Source organism: Hemitrygon akajei, chromosome 23 (assembly GCF_048418815.1).
Source record: "Hemitrygon akajei chromosome 23, sHemAka1.3, whole genome shotgun sequence".
NCBI classification, from domain to species: Eukaryota; Metazoa; Chordata; class Chondrichthyes; order Myliobatiformes; family Dasyatidae; genus Hemitrygon; species Hemitrygon akajei.
In genome coordinates this window covers 27,372,006-27,390,455 of record NC_133146.1, presented here as the reverse complement: position 1 = coordinate 27,390,455, position 18,450 = coordinate 27,372,006, and the positions used below count along the sequence as shown (strand labels likewise).

Sequence of the window (18,450 nt, the reverse complement as noted above, 5' to 3'; positions counted from 1 at the left end):
AGGCTACCTGCCACTTTTGGCATCTCACAGGTTAAGGCAAAAAGCCAGGTGATATGCTTAGTATCCCCATGTCACCAGTGCCCTTGGCATCATCCAAGCTATTCATCCATCCTCTGGTCTATTCTTAGGTGATCTGTTGGGCACAGTTCTTTTCCAACACAAGAGGAAGAGGTGACCATGTCCAAAACTATGATTAGTCCCAGTAATAAGACAGGTAGCTTCCTCAGACAGATGTGGCTAATGCTTGCTGACCAAAGCTGTATGTCATTATAAAGCCATGCACCCAGGGGTAAAGGAAAATACATTGCTGATGCATGTCATTTCAGCAGATGTTCCAGGTATAGGTATTTTTCCAAGGGCCAAAGCAAAGAGTCAGAGCTAGGGTAAGGACGTACACATGCACTGATTGACCTCCTCAAATCAGGACAGTCAGATGTGCACCAGAAACCCAATGCTTTCTCTTAACCCAGATTTTCCTCCGTAATTTGGTGATAAATATAGATGGTGGTGTCAAATAAACCAAAGAGTACTACAGCATCAAGCCCATCAGTTGATTTATAACCAGTGTAAGTCCCACAGAGTAGTACTTGGAGCAGTCATGTCCAGCACCTCAAGATTTTTCAGATTTAAGCTTCTTTAATGGGACTCCCAGAAAGAAGAAGTGTATTGTTTTTTATCTGGAATAAAACACATTAGTCTGATTGAAAATGTTAAGTTTTCTCACGGTTCACTGCAATGCACATAGAATAGTACAGCACAGTACAGGCCCTTCGGCCCACAATGTTGTGCCGACCCTTAAACCCTGCCTCCCATATAACCCCCCGCCTTAAATTCCTCCATATACCTGTCTAGTAGTCTCTTAAATTTCAAAAATTTCACCAGTGTATCTAATAGATGGAATATTTTATATTTCCAAGCTTTACATTTCACCAAAGACAGAAATTCACCAGTGACTGTCTGAAATCATGAACCATCACTATGAAAACAGAAAATACATGGCAAGGGAAAAGTGCCGTCTAGATTTCATAATATAGCAGCAGAAAACAGTTCACAAATGCAGCAGTTTGCTGGATCCCACAATAGATCGGCCTGTACTTAGTTATGATGGCAGAACAGCATAAAGACACCAACTGGTGACAACATTAAAAGTTTATTGCAAACAATCATTACATCCTGGGTCATTGTACACTGAGGTTAGATACTCTACATCCCAAAAACAAAATGCTGGAGAAACTCAGAGCATCAGTCAGCACCTGTGGTGGCAAATGGGCCATCGACATTTCAGGTCGAGACCCTCCATCTGGACTGAAAGAGTAGAGAGAAGATGGTCAGTATATAGAGGTCATGGAAAGAGTTGGCAAGCATCAGTGGATACGGTGAAGTGGCTGGCAGATGGAGGAGAGATGAATGGAGCAGCTGCGGATAATGGAAAGCAAGGTGAAGTGTGGAACCAAGGGAGTTGGGGAGGGGAGCGGAGAATATTGGGGGGGGTGGTGGAAAGACCTCTGGCATGATCCCGGAGGACTAAAAGATAGCAAATGTCACTCCACTCTTTAAGAAGGGTAGAAGGCAAAAGAAAGGAAATTATAGGCCAGTTAACCTGACTTCAGTGTTGGAGTCTATTATTAAGGATGAGGGTTCGGGGTACTTGGAGAGTAATGACAAAATAAGTCAAAGTCAGCATGATTTCTGTAAAGGGAAAACTTGCCTGACAAATCTGTTAGAGTTCTTTGAGGAAGTAACAAACTGGGTAGAAAAAGGAGAGGCAGTGGAGGTCATCTATTGGATTTTCAGAAGGCATTCGATAAGGTGCCGCACATGAGGCTGCTTCACAAGATAATATCCTATGGCATTACAGGAAAGATTTTGGCAGGGATAGTAGAATGGCTGACAGGCAGGGGGCAGTGAGTGGGAATAAATGAGGCCTTTTCTGGTTGGGTGCTGATGACAAGTGGTGTTCCTTGGGGGCTAGTATTGGGACCGCTATTATTCACATTGTTTGTCAATGATTTAGATAATGGAATTGATGGCATTGTGACAAAGTTTGTGGATGGTATGAAGATAGGTAGAGGGGCAAGTAGTGCTGAGGAAGCATTGCAATTGCAGCAGGACTTAGACAAATTGGAAGAATGGGTAAACTGGGGCAGATGGAATACAGTGTTAGGAAATGTACGATAATGCATTTTGGTAAAAGGAGCAATAGTGTGGACTGTTATCTAAATGGGGAGAAGGTTCAAACATCAGAGGCACAGGGAGACTTAGGAGTCCTTGTGCAAGTCTCCCAGGAGGTTAATTCACAGGTTGAGTCTGTGGTAAAGAAGGCAAATACAATGTTGGCATTTAGTTCAAGGGGAATAGAATATAAAAGCAAGGAGATAATGCTGAGGCTTAGTAAGACACCAGTCAGGCTGCACTTGGAGTATTGTCAACAGTTTTGGGCCCCATATCTCAGAAAGGATGTGTTGTCATTGGAGAGAGTCCAGAGGAGGTTCATGAGGATGATTCTAGGTATGAAGGGGTTAACATATGAGGAGTGTTTGGCAGCTTTAGGGCTGTACTCACTAGAATTTAGAAGAATGCGGGGGAATCTTATTGAAACCTGTCGAATGTTGAAAGAACTAGATAGGGTGGATGTGGAGAGGATGTTTCCTATGGTGGCGGTATCCAGAACTAGAGGGCACAGCCTCAGAATTGAGGGGTGATCCTTTATAACAGAGGTAAGGAGGATTTTTTTTTAAGTCAGAGAATAGCAAATCTGTGGAATGCTCTGCCACAGGCTATGGTGGAGGCCAAGTCCGTGTGTATACTTAATTTGGAAGTTGGTCATTTCCTGATCGGTCAGGGCATCAAAGTTCATGGCAAGAAGGCAGGTGTATGGAATTGAGTGGGATCCAGGATCAGCCATGATGGAACTGTGGAGCAGACTTGATGGGCTGAATGGCCTAATTCTGCTCCTATGTCCTATGGAACTCAGTGGAAGTTACTTGTGCATGATGGGCAGATGGGAATATGGGGGGGCGGTGGGGGGGTGTGGAAGGGACCCAGGCAGATGAGAATATTGGTGGTGGGGGTGAAGGGGACCTTGTGAAAGGTACTTGTGGGTGATGGGCAGGTGCAGTAGATGTAAGAAAGAAATGTGGTGATTGGGAGCAGAGAGAAGTGTTGGGTGAGTGAATGTAGGAGCAATTGGGCAGATCTGGAGGAGAGAGGGAGAAAAGTGATAGGGGAGGTTACTTAAAACTAAAGAATCCAATGCTCATACAATCCAATTTTGGTTTGTAAACACCCCCCCCCCCCCCCCCGCACCACCCAAGTGGAATATAAAGTGCTTTTCCTCAAGTTTGCATTTGGCCTTCCCCTGGTAGTGGTGGAAACTGACAATTATTAGGCTGCTGTTTCCCTGGGACTTCTAGAACTCCCAGGGACTCGTAAATGTTCACGAGTGCATTCAACATTCAACCTTTCATGTGAAGAGTTAATAAAATCAGCTGTTCAAGGTAGGTACTTGCTATCCAGGAATCCATACACATACACAAAAAATTAAAAGCTAATATTGTAATAAGAAAAGTCCACGTGATTAGAAACAATTTCATGTTAAGTAAAGGCCCAGCCTAAATTTTGCAAGGGAATACTGCCATCTATAGACAGTTTTAATCCCAATCCCAGTGAATAACAGTGAACTAACAAAAGACAAATTGCCGAAGGAAGTTGAAAGGGTCAAGCAGCACCTGTGGAGGCAAAAAATTTCAGGTAAAAACCCTGGAACAAAATACATAAAGTCCCAAAGAATTGCCAGTGATGAAATAAAAATAGAAAATGCTGGAAGTACTCAGCAGGTCAGGTAGAAAGTAGAAGAGATTTATGTTTCAGATGAAAGACCCTTCCATCGGTTTGGAAATAACAACTCTATTTCCTTTTCCATATGCACAATCACACCTATTAAGGGCTTTAATTGTTTGTTTTTATTTGCATGTACTTATCATATTTATGAAAGCACTCCAGTGCCGGCAGACAGAACTAATCACCAACTTTGATAAAGTTTGGCATTCAATTTCAATTGTTTTTTAAAATCAAAGTATGCATCTGTCACAATATACTACCTTGAGATTCATTTTCTTGCAGGCACTTACAGGAAAATAAAGAAATAGAGCGGAGTTTATGAAAAAACTATATAAAACAAAGACTGACAAACATCCAATGTGCAAAGGGCTGCCAGTGAAATGTAAAAAGTAAATAAATAATACTGAAAACATGAGCTGTAGAGTCATTGAAAGTGAGTCCTTAAGTTGTAGAGTTCAGTTCAGTGTTAAGGTGAGTAAAATTATCCATCAACACACATAAAAAGCTGGTGGAATGCAGCAAGCCAGACAGCATCTATAGGAAGAAGTACAGTTGACGTTTCGGGCCGAGACCCTTCGTCAGGACTAACTGAAAGAAGAGATAGTAAGAGATTTGAAAGTGGGAGGGGGAGGGGGAGATCCGAAATGATAGGAGAAGACAGGAGGGGAGGGATGAAGCTAAGAGCTGGAAAGTTGATTGCGTATTGCTTGAGTTTTCAGCATCGGCAGATTTCCTCGTGTTTGCATTTTTATATTCACTACTGCAAAGCCTCTTCCAGTGATGCCCACACTGAAGTAGTTTAAATCTTCTCTTCGACAGGAGTTTAGTGAAACCCTCTCCCACTGCTCCCCATCTATAATTTCTTCGGCCCTTCAACTTTTCGACACCCTTTTGCCAATCTTCTCCTATCATTTCGGATCTCCCCCTCCCCCCACTTTCAAATCTCTTACTATCTCTTCTTTAAGTCAGTCCTGACGAAGGGTCTCAGGCCAAAACGTCGACTGTACTTCTTCTTATAGATGCTGCCTGGCCTACAGCGTTCCACCAGCATTTTGTGTGTTGCTTGAATTTCCAGCATTTGCAGATTTTCTCGTGTTTGTGTAAAATTATCCATGTTGGTTCCAGAGCTTTATGGTTGAAGGGTAATAACTGTTTCTGAACCTGTGATGTGGGCCTCAAGGCTCCTGTACCTCCTGCCCGATAGTGGTAGTGAGAAGAGAGCATGGCCTGGATGGTGCAGGTCCTTGATTACGGATGCTGCTTCCTTGTGGCAGCAGCGCTCCTTGTAAACGTGCTCAGTGATAGGGAGGCCTTTGCCCGTGATGGACGAAGTGTATCCACCACTTTTTGTAGATTTTTCCGTTTCCAGGCCATGATGCAACCAGTCAGGATACTCTGCACCATGCATCTATAGAAATTTGTCAAAGTTTTAGATGACATGCTAAATCTATACAGAGTTCTAAGAAAGTAGAGGCACTGTCATGTCCATTGTGATGGCACTTATCTGCTGGCTTTAGGACAGATCCTCTGATATGGTAATACCAGGGAATTTAAAGCTACTGACCCTCTCCACCTCCGATTCCCTCATGAGTACTGGGTTTACAGACCTCTTTTTCCTCCTGTTGGCAATAATCAGCTATTTGATTTTGCTGACATTGAGTTGTTGTTACACACCATTCAACCAGATTTTCAATCACTCTCCAATATGCCAATTCATCACCATCTTTGATCTGGCCAAAAACAACAACATTTCAACACTTAACACATGCAAGATAAAAAATAAATCCTGCTGGATTTAGGCAGTCCTCATGACCTTTCTGGATAGCAGGTTGAAAATCAGAACTAGTGTGGTCCCAACTGCTTCAAAAGAGGCAAGTGAAATGAGTGATTTTAACAATACCCCTATCAGTGTTAAACTAGTTTTGTGCCATTACATAGGCCTAGTTATTTGTTAATTGCATTCAGTTGCCTGGACTCGTATTAATGGAATCCAAAGAGTTTACGCTTGTATTTATTACAGTCAAAAGGCCTATGCCAGTGTTAATGTCACCCCATAGGGCGACCTGGTATTAATGCTGTACACTATGGCTCGACAAATGTTGACGACACATAGAGGCTCTCTTACAGTACTAATACCTTTCAGGTCCATGCCAAGAATAATGTCATTCTTTAAGTCTGTAACTGACACCATATGTAAGTTTATCTACAGTTATTTAATATTTTACTCCATTATTGTCTTCCGCGGTGCAAAGCGGAGGGCAAACATAAATGGAGATGTGGAGAAAGCGAACCAGCTGAACAACTTCTTCAATAGGTTCGACAGCACAATCTCATCCTCACCGCAGAACTCCACACCAGGCTTGTCTTTCTACTCGTCCTCCCTCTTACTTCCCTCACAGGAAAATAGCCACTCAGAGGAGACCTTGCCCACGCCCAGGATTACGGCTGCACAGGTGGAAGGTCAACTGAGGAAGATCTGTACCAGCAAGGCGGCTGGACCGGATGGAGTATCCCCACGATTACTGAGGGCCTGTGCGACTGAGCTGGGAGAACCCCTACAGCGCATCTTCAACATGAGCCTGGAGCAGAGAAGAGTACCCAGACAGTGGAAAACATCCTGTATCGTCCCGGTACCGAAGAAACCACAACCAAAGGAGTTGAATGACTTCAGACCTGTTGCCTTGACGTCGCACATGATGAAGACCATGGAGCGGCTGATAATACAGAATCTGAGGCCACAAACCAGGCACGCCCAGGATCCTCTTCAGTTTGCGTATAAGGAGAAGGTGGGAGTGGAGGATGCTATCACGTATTTGCTGCACAAATCCCTCTCTCACCTGGATGGGGTCAGTGGTGCTGTGAGGATTACATTCCTGGACTTCTCTAGTGCCTTTAACACCATCCAGCCCAAGATCTTAAGGCACAAACTAACGGAGATGGGAGTAGACTCTCACATGGTGGATTGGATAGTGGACTACTTGACAGATAGACCTCATTTTGTGCGGTTGGGAGACTGTAGGTCTGACACGGTGGTCAGCAGCACAGGAGCGCCGCAGGGGACCGTGCTCTCTCCGGTCCTGTTCACCCTGTACACATCAGACTTCCAATATAACTCGGAGTCCTGCCATGTGCAGAAGTTCGCTGATGACACGGCCATAGTGGGGTGTGTCAGGAATGGACAGGAGGAAGAGTATAGGAAACTGATACAGGACTTTGTGATATGGTGCAACTCAAACTACCTGCGTCTCAATATCACCAAGACCAAGGAGATGGTGGTGGACTTTAGGAGATCTAGGCCTCATATGGAGCCAGTGATCATTAATGGAGAATGTGTGGAGCAGGTTAAGACCTACAAGTATCTGGGAGTACAGTTAGACGAGAAGCTAGACTGGACTGCCAACACAGATGCCTTGTGCAGGAAGGCACAGAGTCGACTGTACTTCCTTAGAAGGTTGGCGTCATTCAATGTCTGTAGTGAGATGCTGAAGATGTTCTATAGGTCAGTTGTGGAGAGCGCCCTCTTCTTTGTGGTGGCGTGTTGGGGAGGCAGCATTAAGAAGAGGGACGCCTCACATCTTAATAAGCTGGTAAGGAAGGCGGGCTCTGTCGTGGGCAAAGTACTGGAGAGTATAACATCGGTAGCAGAGCGAAGGGCGCTGAGTAGGCTACGGTCAATTATGGAAAACCCTGAACATCCTCTACATAGCACCATCCAGAGACAGAGAAGCAGTTTCAGCGACAGGTTGCTATCGATGCAATGCTCCTCAGACAGGATGAAGAGATCAATACTCCCCAATGCCATTCGGCTTTACAATTCAACCGCCAGGAGTAAGATATGTTAAAGTGCCGGGGTTAGGACTCAATGTATTTAAGTAAACTACTTAAGAACTTTTTAAAAGCTATTTATTAATGCTTTTTGAGAGGGTGATTTTAGATGCATATCATATTTTTACTGAGTTAAGTATTGTATGTAATTAGCTTTGCTACAATAAGTGTATGGGACATTGGAAAAAATGTTGAATTTCCCCATGGGGATGAATAAAGTATCTATCTATCTATCTATCTAATAGGTTTATGCTACTGTTGGGGCAACGGTGGGCTGGTCTATACCACTCACATCCATACCAGTGTCAGTGCCACCCACATCTGTTGCCATTCCACAGGCTTCAGCCAGCATCGATCCAATCAATAGATTTCATCCATTGTTAATGATATTAAGGAGGCCTATACCAGAGTCTCAGCCTAACTGTTTATTCCCCTCCATAGACACTGCCTCTTTTACTGATTTTCTTCAGAATTTTGTGCATTAACCTTCAGGTCCAGTCCAGGTTATTCAGTAAGCCCCTGCCTGTGCTGATTTTATTTCATAGAAACACAAAAAACCTACAGCACAATACAGGCCCTTCAGCCCACAATGCTGTTCCGAACATGTACTTACTTTAGAAATTACCTAGGGTTACCCATAGCCCTCTATTTTTCAGGTTCCACGTACCTATCCAGGAGTCTCTTAAAAGACCCTATCGTATCCACCTCCACCACTGTCACCGGCAGCCCATTCCACGCACTCACCACACTCTGCGTAAAAAGCTTAACCCTGACATCTCCTCTGAACCTACTTACATGCACCTTAAAACTGTGCCCTCTCGTGCTAGCCATTTCAGCCCTGGGAAAAAGCCTCTGACTATCCACATGATCGATACCTCTCATTATCTTATATACCTCTATCAGGTCACCTCTCATCCTCCGTCGCTCCAAGGAGAAAAGACCAAGTTCACTCAACCTATTCTCATAAGGCATGCTCCCCAATCCAGGCATCATCCTTGTAAATCTCCTTAGCACCCTTTCTATAGTTTCCACATCTGCCTGCTTCAATCCCTCTACCAAGCATTTATCCTCCACCTCACTCTACTCCTATACTCACTGTTGCGTGGCACAGGCAGTAATCCCGAGATTACTACCTTTGAGGTCCTGCTTCTCAACTTCCTTCCTAACTCCCTGTAATCTGTTTTCAGGACCTCTTCCCTTTTCCTACCTATGTCGTTGGTACCAATATGTACCACAATCTCTGGCTGTTCTCCTTCCCACTGCAGGAAAATGTGGACACGATCAGAAACATCCCAGACCCTGGCACCTGGGAGGCAAACTACCATCTGCGTTTCTTTCCTGCATCCACAGAATCACCTGTCTGACCCCCTAACAATAGATTCCCCTATCACTGCTGTCTTCTTCCTTTCCCTACCCTCCTAAGCCACAGGGCCAGACTCTGTGCCAGAGACGCAGCCACTGCTGTTTCACCCAGGTAGGCCATTTCCCCCAACAGTACTCAAACAGGAGTACTTATTGTTAAGGGGAAAGCCACAGAGGTACTCTCTAGCATCTAACTCTTGCCCTTCCCTCTCCTGATTGTTACCCACTTATCTGTCTCCCGAGGCCCCAGTGTGACTACCTGCCTATAGCTCCTCTCTACCACCTCCTCACTCTCCCTGACCAATCGAAGGTCATCGCGCTGCATCTACAGTTCCCTAATGCTGTCCTTAAGGAGCTGCAGCTCAACGCACTTTACACAGATATGGCCGTTCAGGAGGCTAGGAGTCTACCAGACTTCCCACATCTGACAACCAGTACAGACATACTTCCCGTTTCTAGTCCTCACAGGTAACTTACTTCACCTTGACCCGTTATCGCTGAAGTCCAAATGAGCCAAAGACCTACCACTCTGCCTCAGATCACTCCATCGGTGACCGCTCCGCTAGGCAGTGTCTCCCTTTAATGCCTGAACCTTCCCTGCTATCTAACTTACAATTGGTGCTCTATTTATAGCTGCTGATAGGCCATGGACTAACGCTCTTGAAGCTCTCTTTTTAAATAACCACCGCCAACCTGTGAGAAGTTCCTCTTGATAAAGATCTGCTGATGCCGCTGATAGGCCACATACAATGGTGTATTGTTGTGTTACTGCCATTCAGTGGGTCAATATCAGTACCAGAGAGTCCATTCCACCTGCACTTACATCACCCTTCCAATTCACCTCCCCACTTCTTTCTCCTTCACTTCGACTACATTTTGAATACATGCATGTTATTTGTTTAAACTACTTTCTCTGAGGGCAGGGATCCATATTTTAATCCATTTTACGATTACAAACTTTGTCCAGAATCCCTTTTGCACTTAATTGTGACCAAGTAATTCAGACTTCTGGATCTAGACTTGCCATAAGCAGAAGCATTTAAATATTTATCCCATACCTTTAAAGGTATCATGCTTTAAAGGAATAGACTGATCCACAAGTTAAAATCCTAAACTGGGGAGAGGCTAGTTTTAATGGTATTGACGAAGATCAATTAGGAGAGGGTGTTAGCAGGTAAAGAGAGGAGGCTTTTGAAAGTATGATAGGGAGAGTTCAGGATTAGGAAATTCAAGTTGTGGTGAAGGGCAAGGCTGGTGGGATTAGGGAGCTGTGGTTGACGAAGGATACTAAGGCTCCAGTCAGCAAAAATGAGGCATGTGTTAGGTAAAAGGAATCAAGCAAATCCCTTCATATGGGAAGTAGGAAACACTTAACAAAAAAAGAGGTGGATAAAAAGGAGACAAGATGTCCCTGGCAGTTTGGTTAATGGAGAACCATTTAAAACAAATCCTGAAGTGCAGTATATTAATAACAAACAGGCAACCAGGGAGAAAACAAGTCCCTTACGGAACAGTGTGGTCATCCATAAGTAGAACCATGGAGATGGGTGAGAACAGTGATATCCTGCAAGATAACAACATTACAAAAGAGGGGCTGATAGTCTAGAAGTGTATAAAAATGGATAAAACACCTGGCCTGACCAGGTATATCCTAGTACGGTGTGGGAAGTGAAGGAAGAAATTGCTGGGTCTTAATAGACAGTCTGCATCTTTGTTGGCCATGGATAAACTACTGGAAGACTGGAGGATCGATAATGCTGTGCCTTTATCTAAGAAAGTCTGCAAGGACAGGCTGGGGAAATACAGGCCAGTGAGGCTATTATCAGTGGGGATAACTTACTTGAGGAAGTTCTATGAGACAAGGATCTTTCTACATTTGGAAAGACAAGAAATTGATTCAGTATAGTCAGCATGGCTGTATGTGTGGGAAAATGTATCTCAAAAATTTGACTGAGTTTCTTTGAAGATATGACCAAGAGGACCAACAGGCTCAGGACAATAGACTTGTGGACTTTAGCACAGTAAGCTGGTCTGGGAGCACATGGGATCCAATGTGAGCTAGCCAACTGGATATCAATTTGCCTTGGTTGTAGGGAGCAGAGATTGACAGTGGACATTTACTTTTCAGCTTGGAGGCCCATGACCAGTGGTACGTCACAAGGATTGTTGCTGTGTCCTCTGTTGTTTGTCAGAAGTATTACTGATTTGGAACAGAATGCAAGGCACATGATTAGTCAGTTTGCTGATGACACCAATTTGATGGTATAATGAACAGGAAAGAAATTTGTCTAGGCTTAGAACAGGATTTAGATCAACAGAGACGGGGCAAATGAATTGCAGTTGGAATGTAACTCAGCCAAGTACATTTATTTTGGGATATATTTTGGGAAGTTAATCAAAGGCAGTACTTACACAATGAACGAGAGGGCTCTGGGAAGTATTGAACAGAGGCACATTGGAATACAATTATGTACAGTAGCTTCCTGAAAGTGCTGTCACAGTTAAACAGGCTGGTGAAGGCAACATATGGCATCCTTGCCTTATTACCCAGCTATAATTCTCTCAACTTCCAATGGCTTTGAGGCTTGCCAGCACTCAGATGGAATACACAACTATTTACCAAAGCTACTAACAGGTACTTACTTCTGGCGAGCTCACATTGCAGGTTTCTAATTGGCTTGAGCTCAGAGAGGTTTGTAAACCACATTGACCTCTCAGAGTGGATATGAGTAAGGGTGAACTCACACAGCAACTCATTAAGCAATGAGATCACAGACTGGGCTGCAAATAGTCAAAATGTTGCCATTTTGCTTATGCAGAACAGTTGAATTAGTTCCACAAAACAACTGTCATGGACATGATTGCCCAAATGGTCTCTTTAGTGTTGGAAACACATTTGATCAACACCAAAAATTGCAGACTCAGAAGTTCCTAATTACCTTTGAAATGTGTTTCTCCCTCCTCTGGATTACTCATTCACTCATCTCAATCTCCCTTTGTTTCAACTCCTCCAAAATACAAAGAATCCATTTTCTGAGAGGCAGTTTTTCTTAAATAGAAAGAAAACCTGCTGTATAACCAGAAGTTCAAGTAAATAACACACAAGAGCCTTTTAGAGTACATCTTGCTCTCTTGTCATGCTCTATCATCTGACAAAGGACCTTAAACCAATAGAATTACTCATCTGTAACTCAGAGAACCACAGATGGAAGGTGGCTCCACAATCCAGGTCCCATGTGGAAATCTTTTAACCTTAAACTTCGTCACCAAATAAATACATCTCTCCTTTCCTCAAAATAAGAGCCTTCTTCACTGTAGGTGAATGCTAGTCTCCCAAAAATACATCCTAGTCAAAATGGGGATTAACTCAAATTCTAATAGAGGATTTTGCTTCCTAAGCAAAGAGTTTTGCTGCAGTCAGACCAATTCAATACTGGCAGATTACTGTATGACTGGATGGTAAAACCAACGTGGGTAATAAAATATACTTAGACCAGCAATTTCTTACGTCAACTCACAACATTACTTCACTTGGCTGAAGCATGAAGTGCCCGTGCCATATGTTCTGGAAGTCCCTCTGCAAATTTCCTGACCTCTTGCCATCTAATGAACTTCTTTCAAAACTATTATTAATACTTCATTTATTCCAGATAATTGGTTTGTTGCATAACTTTGCCCAATCTTAATTTCGCAAAAGGTCTTGTGTGGCTGCAGTTGCTTAGATAACTGCAAGTTTTGCTGCCAGCACAATTCCCATTGATAATTAGTAGGAAGTCACTGGCAGCCCAAAATCTAAGATTTCTCTAAGTCATGTCTACTTTAACTGGGAAACAGCTTTTGTTTCTTTGGCATCAATCAATATTCTGGAAAAGGCTCCAGCAGCAGTTGGAGGTGTACAATAAATGCAGTGATGACAATATTTGCAAATTCTGAAGTTCAAGCTCTTCAGTCCAAAACCAATTCAATATAGCGAAGCAAATGACAACTTTTTTCCCTGAAACCATGGCACTCAAGGGAAACTCAAAGAGTCAGAGGAAAAAACACATCAAGCTCTGTACAGAGGAGACACAAAAGACAGCAGATGCTAGAACATGGAGCAATGTTGGAGAAACTCAGCAGGTCAGGAAGCATCCGTGGAAGGAAACCCACAGTCCATATTGTTTTGGGTCAAGAACCTTGGTTTCTTCCTGCATTTTGGTTTTTTTTTTGCTCTAAACCCCAAAAAGACAATACTGGAATTCAAGACTGCACTTGTTTGGACTGGACTTCTTGTAGCACCATTATACTGTCCTTTTGTTGGAGGTGAGGGAAGCTTCGTCTTCCCCTCACCAATAACCATCTTACCATGGAAGAGTCATTGGGAGAGCCCACCCAGTACCAACTCTCTCGAGCAACTTCTCCACAGCAGAGTCACAATTTGTGCCAAGTTTTTGGCACAACAGAATGGCATTAACTTCTCGCTACATGTAGCACTGTTCCTATGTGTACTTTAGATTCTGGAAAAAACATCTGCAGTGCTGAGTACCTGGAACAAGTTTTAGTTACCTTGTCTTTTTTTTTCTTTTTATTTTGATTTTTTGACTGATTGATTTAGATACAGCACAGAATAGGCCCTTCTGACCCCTTGAGCCACGCCGCCCAGCAAACCCCCGATTTAATTCTAGCCTGATCATGGGACCAATTAACCTACTAACCAGTATATCTTTGGACTGAGAAGGGAAACCTGAGCACCCGGAGGAAACCCTCGCGGTCATAGAGAGAAGATACAAATTCCTTATAGGCAGCGTGGGAATTGATACCGGATTGCCTGTACTGTAAAGCATTGTGCTAGACACTACACTACAGTGCCGCTCCCTCCCTTCTCTGGAGGTCAATGACAAGTAAAAATGACTAACCGCTGGCCACAAACGTTATCCCTTTAGCTTTATGGTTCATGGGGATTATACCAAACCTTGCTTAAATACCACGCTTGCATTCTTGTGATAACTAACTTTATCAATTCTTCTTGAGCAGGAGCACGGGTAGCAGAATGATGGACATAGCATTTCAGATCTGTCAACAACCACTCACACCCACGACTGAAAAACCTCAAAAATTACTGCCATGATGTCAACTAAACCTTTCATTTAGACTGCTAGATCATGATCACATACTTCCAATCATTATTTTAAATATGGTGGTTTTGCTTCATTTGTTTAAACACTCCTAATAATTTCACAGACAATTAATACTCTGGGTGAGAAAAGACAGTTTTAGCGGGTAAGATAATTTGACAAACAATAATATGGACCCAACAAAAAGAAAATGACCAATTGATGATAATTGATTTGAGGAATAATTTTTGTATTCATTTTGACCTTTGTACCCCTGCCCAAACAGGCAGGTTTGGCTTCAGTTTACTGTATCAATCAATTCACCATTACAGCAAAAATAGAAAATTCCAGAAGTACTTAAGCAGGTCAAGCAACATCTGAGGAAAGGGAAATACAGTTAAGTTTCAGGTTTAAGACCCTTCATCAGTTAACGCTGACAGACTGAATGCAGCATTCATGGTTCAAGATACTTCATGGCAGGATTAATTAATGCCAAGTTGCATAAAGAGCCATTAGATCAGATGGCATAAGGTGTGGTCAAAGAGGTAGATATTAAAAAAATCTTTTGATAGAGTCAAAAACATTTGAGGAACTGGTAAGAGAGGTTCTGACTTTTGCTGCTAAAGCCATTGTTGCCAATGCTGGAGTGATTAATGGAGATATTCAAGAGGCCAGGAATCAAGGCTTGTTGGGCCAGAAGTGATTACAGAAATGGGGAGGGACGAAACCATGCAGAAAATGGAAAATAGTTTTTCACTTCAAAGTTTTATGAGAATTTGTGTAGTTCAGGATTTCGTGTAGTAAGCCACGACAACAGTTTTGGATCGAGAAGTGGTACCCTCTATACTGTAATCAAATGGCCTTCTAACATTGCATGCTCAGGCCTCGTGTGCTTCAGCCCACGCCCTTCTAGCTTAAGGAGGTCTGAGGACAACTGAACAAGCCTATTTGCATATTATAGAATCAACAACGAAAACCTTGGAAAGCTGAAAAATAGGACAAAAACTTTTTTACTGGAAGGAAATACAAGTCCTTAGTAATTAAGTAAACACTGAAGCACACCTCAGGGGATTCTGGTCAAGAAAACACCACAAAGAATTTTTTTTTTAAAGTCACCTTTCAGAAGAGAAGTCATTTTTATACATCATGTAAAGGTTGTCTGGTAATAAGCAGTGAGCTGCATAAGCATTTCTCAGAACTAGATGGACTTTGTACTGAATTTGATTCCCCTTTCAGAATAATTTATGCTTTGCTCTTGTGACAATGTAGGATTCCCTTCCTGAACAGCGGTCCTTGTGTCTATCTGAATCAGAGCCTGACTGGCCTTTAATCACTTGATTTGTGCTCTCCCAACCAAGCATTTTGTTGTAATTCCACTATATAAACTATAAATTCTAATAATGGATGGTTTTATTGGCTTAACCACAGTATACACTCCAGCATCCCACATTCATGGGGAATGGGGTGGTCACTGGTTGTATGAGAATTGCTCAGAAACCATTACTGCACATCGCACAACAGTATTCTATGTGTGAACCTTTGACAAAATGCTGCCTGCCAATTTATTCAATCTGTGTTTATGAAGAACTCTAAGCTTTGCACGTTGTGATTTAATGTTATATATTACAGAGGAACCAATAATGAATTCTTACTGCTTTCAACTTCTTTCAGACTTTCACATATTGTCATTTCCTGTTTCAAGGTTAGAACAATATGTCCTGAAGAAGAGTCTCGGGCCGAAACGTCGACTATTTATCCTTTCCAGAGATGCTGCCCGACCTGCTGAGTTCCTCCAGCATTTTGTGTGTGTTGCTTAGAACAATGCTTTTCCACTTTATATCTTTGCTGGGAGTATTCCTTTTGAACATAGTGGATAAATTAAATGAGAGGAACATAGTAATTGGAACCAGTTACCACTGGGACATACACAGGATGAAATGAGGTTGAGCTGCTATGCCGTAAGCTGGTGGGAGACTGTAAGTGAAAAAAAAAATCACTTCAGAACCAAGTTCAAATTAATATCTTTGAAAAAAAATTATGAACCTGCTTAAATTTCTTAGAAACTTTTTCTGGTTTTATAACATTACAGATATCTGAGAATTTCCTGCATCCGAGTGATATTAGAGTATAGTGGATTCCAGTTAATTGAAGCACATCAGGACCATGCCATTTTGGCCCATTTATGCAACTACTCCAATTAGCTGAAGTTTCATGGAAATCGTTAAAAAAAAGTATTAAAAAAGAAAATGAGTAACAAATTTTGTATTTAAGTGAAATACAGAACAAATTAGAACACTATCAATATTTCTGCAATACAATAAAACAGAATTAATTATGAATATTTATCCACGGTAGAATTATGCTGCTAGACTATAAATGAACAAGAACAGTGCAGACACTTAAGTGTCAATAATGGCCTGCCATCATTCAATTTTCAACAATTGCATCCATCAGGTCTTTATTTTCATTGTCACATTCAAGATGATTGTCGATACCTTCAAATTCTTCACAATTCTTGACTTGTTGAAGTAGTGAAATAAATTTTGCACCCTTTCCTCAATCAGCAATGTCTGTATTCAAACCACATTCTGCTCTAACAAAGAAATGGAAAGTTTCATGACCTCTTCTGGCAATCTCCACAATGTTCTCATTTTCATATACTTTATCTCTGACTTTTCCCTTCCTTTTTTCAACCCTGCTACCTTCATTTCAGGGGCAGATGAGCAAACAGCAGCCACTATAACCCATGAAGTCCAACTGCTGACTTGATGATTTTCGTTTCCACTCTACTTATGCTAAGGACATTATATTCTTTCGACATTCCCAGCTCTGTGGCACCTAACTTAATGATGCCATCCTCCACACTAGTGCGTCTAGATATGTCCTTTTTATTAACTCAGCACTGGTGGCACAGTAATGTTGCAGGTAGCGTAATATTTTACAGCGGCAGCAAACAGGGCTCAATTCCTGCTGCCTTCTGTGAGGAGCTTATATGTTCTCCCCGCGACAATATGGGTTTCTTCTGGGTGCTGCGATTTCCTCCCACGTTCTAAACACGTACAGGTTAGGGTTAGTAAATTGCAGGCATGCTAAGTTGGTGCGGAAAGTATGGTAACATTTGTAGGCTGCCCCCGGCACATCCTAAAACTGTGTTGGTCATTGCTGAAAACATTGCATTTCACTGTACGTTTCAATATACACGTGACAAAACAATAATCTTTTTCTGATATGGCTATGCCTTCACCATAACTCATAGATCTCTCAACCTGATCCGTTCCATTTCTGTTCTGATTTGCCTCTCACCCAGAACACAGAGTGGATTCCTAATGTCTTGTGAATCCAAACAACCTGTTTCTGCAGGTTGCCCTCATGATGCCACCACCAGACACATCTGCCCCTTCCTTCCCTCCTTACACATTTAAAAAAGTGTCTGTTCCTCTGCAGTAGTCTGTCTGCATGCTTCCACCTTCACCAATATCCCCTTTTCTCAACACCTTCCCAGACAATTGCAGGAAATCCATCCTCTGCTTTTTTTTTAATACATACTCTTTTTCTGCCAACTGAGGACCCAAACACACTTTCCAGGTGAAGCAATAATTTATTGCTAAGAACATTTAAATAAATCTGCACATTTATTTCTGTATTAAAATATTCAAAGTAAATTTAGAATTCTGCATTTTCTGGTCACAACATGGGTTCCTCTACACTGGAGGAATCAAACACAGATTGATGACTTCTTTGCAAAATACTTCAGTTCATTCCACAACAATGACTAGTAATTTTCCATTCCCCTCCTATTCTTACCACCTCACTTCCCCCTTAACTTTCTACATTGTCCTAATTATGTTGAACATGGGAGCTCAAGGAACAGCACTTCATCTTCCGACCTTCTGGATTTTTCAAGGAATTCAACAATTTCAGGTAATCAGTCATTCTAGTATCTCATATACTGTATTTAGTACTCGGATCTTCCTTTCCCTTCTCCTTCTGGCAATTTTATTCAACTCATTCTACTTTTATGTACCTTAAATGTATATCTGTTTAACTACACAGCCACCACTTCCACCTTCAAATCTGCTGCACTTCTGAATCATAGACTTTCATTTCTTTCTGCCCATCTCTCTTTCCTCTGCTGCTTAGAACTTGTTTGAATTTCTAACTTCTCTCAGTTATAATGGAAAGTCATGAGTCTTTAATGTTAATTCTACTTAATGCCACAAAGAAACAGCCAGATCAGGGTAGTGTTTAAAACTGAATATTCTGTCTTCAAGCTCTATGGTACCTCAAAGGACTGAAGAAATTTCATGATTCTGGGCCAGGTATTTATAAA

General features: G+C 42.2%; 1 protein-coding gene and 1 long non-coding RNA gene across 2 annotated transcripts in view; one reads left to right on the top strand and one right to left on the bottom strand.

Annotated features, from left to right (window-relative positions):
- Positions 1 to 15,952, top strand: part of LOC140715308 (uncharacterized) — a 159,204-nt gene extending 143,252 nt beyond the window's left edge. The window contains exon 3 of the long non-coding RNA XR_012096104.1: positions 15,823 to 15,952. This is a non-coding gene — a long non-coding RNA (uncharacterized lncRNA). The remainder of the gene's footprint in view (positions 1 to 15,822) is intronic.
- The window catches only part of ank3b (ankyrin 3b), a 634,594-nt gene that overhangs the window by 571,854 nt on the left and 44,290 nt on the right, over positions 1 to 18,450 (bottom strand). The gene's annotated exons all lie outside the window — the stretch shown is intronic.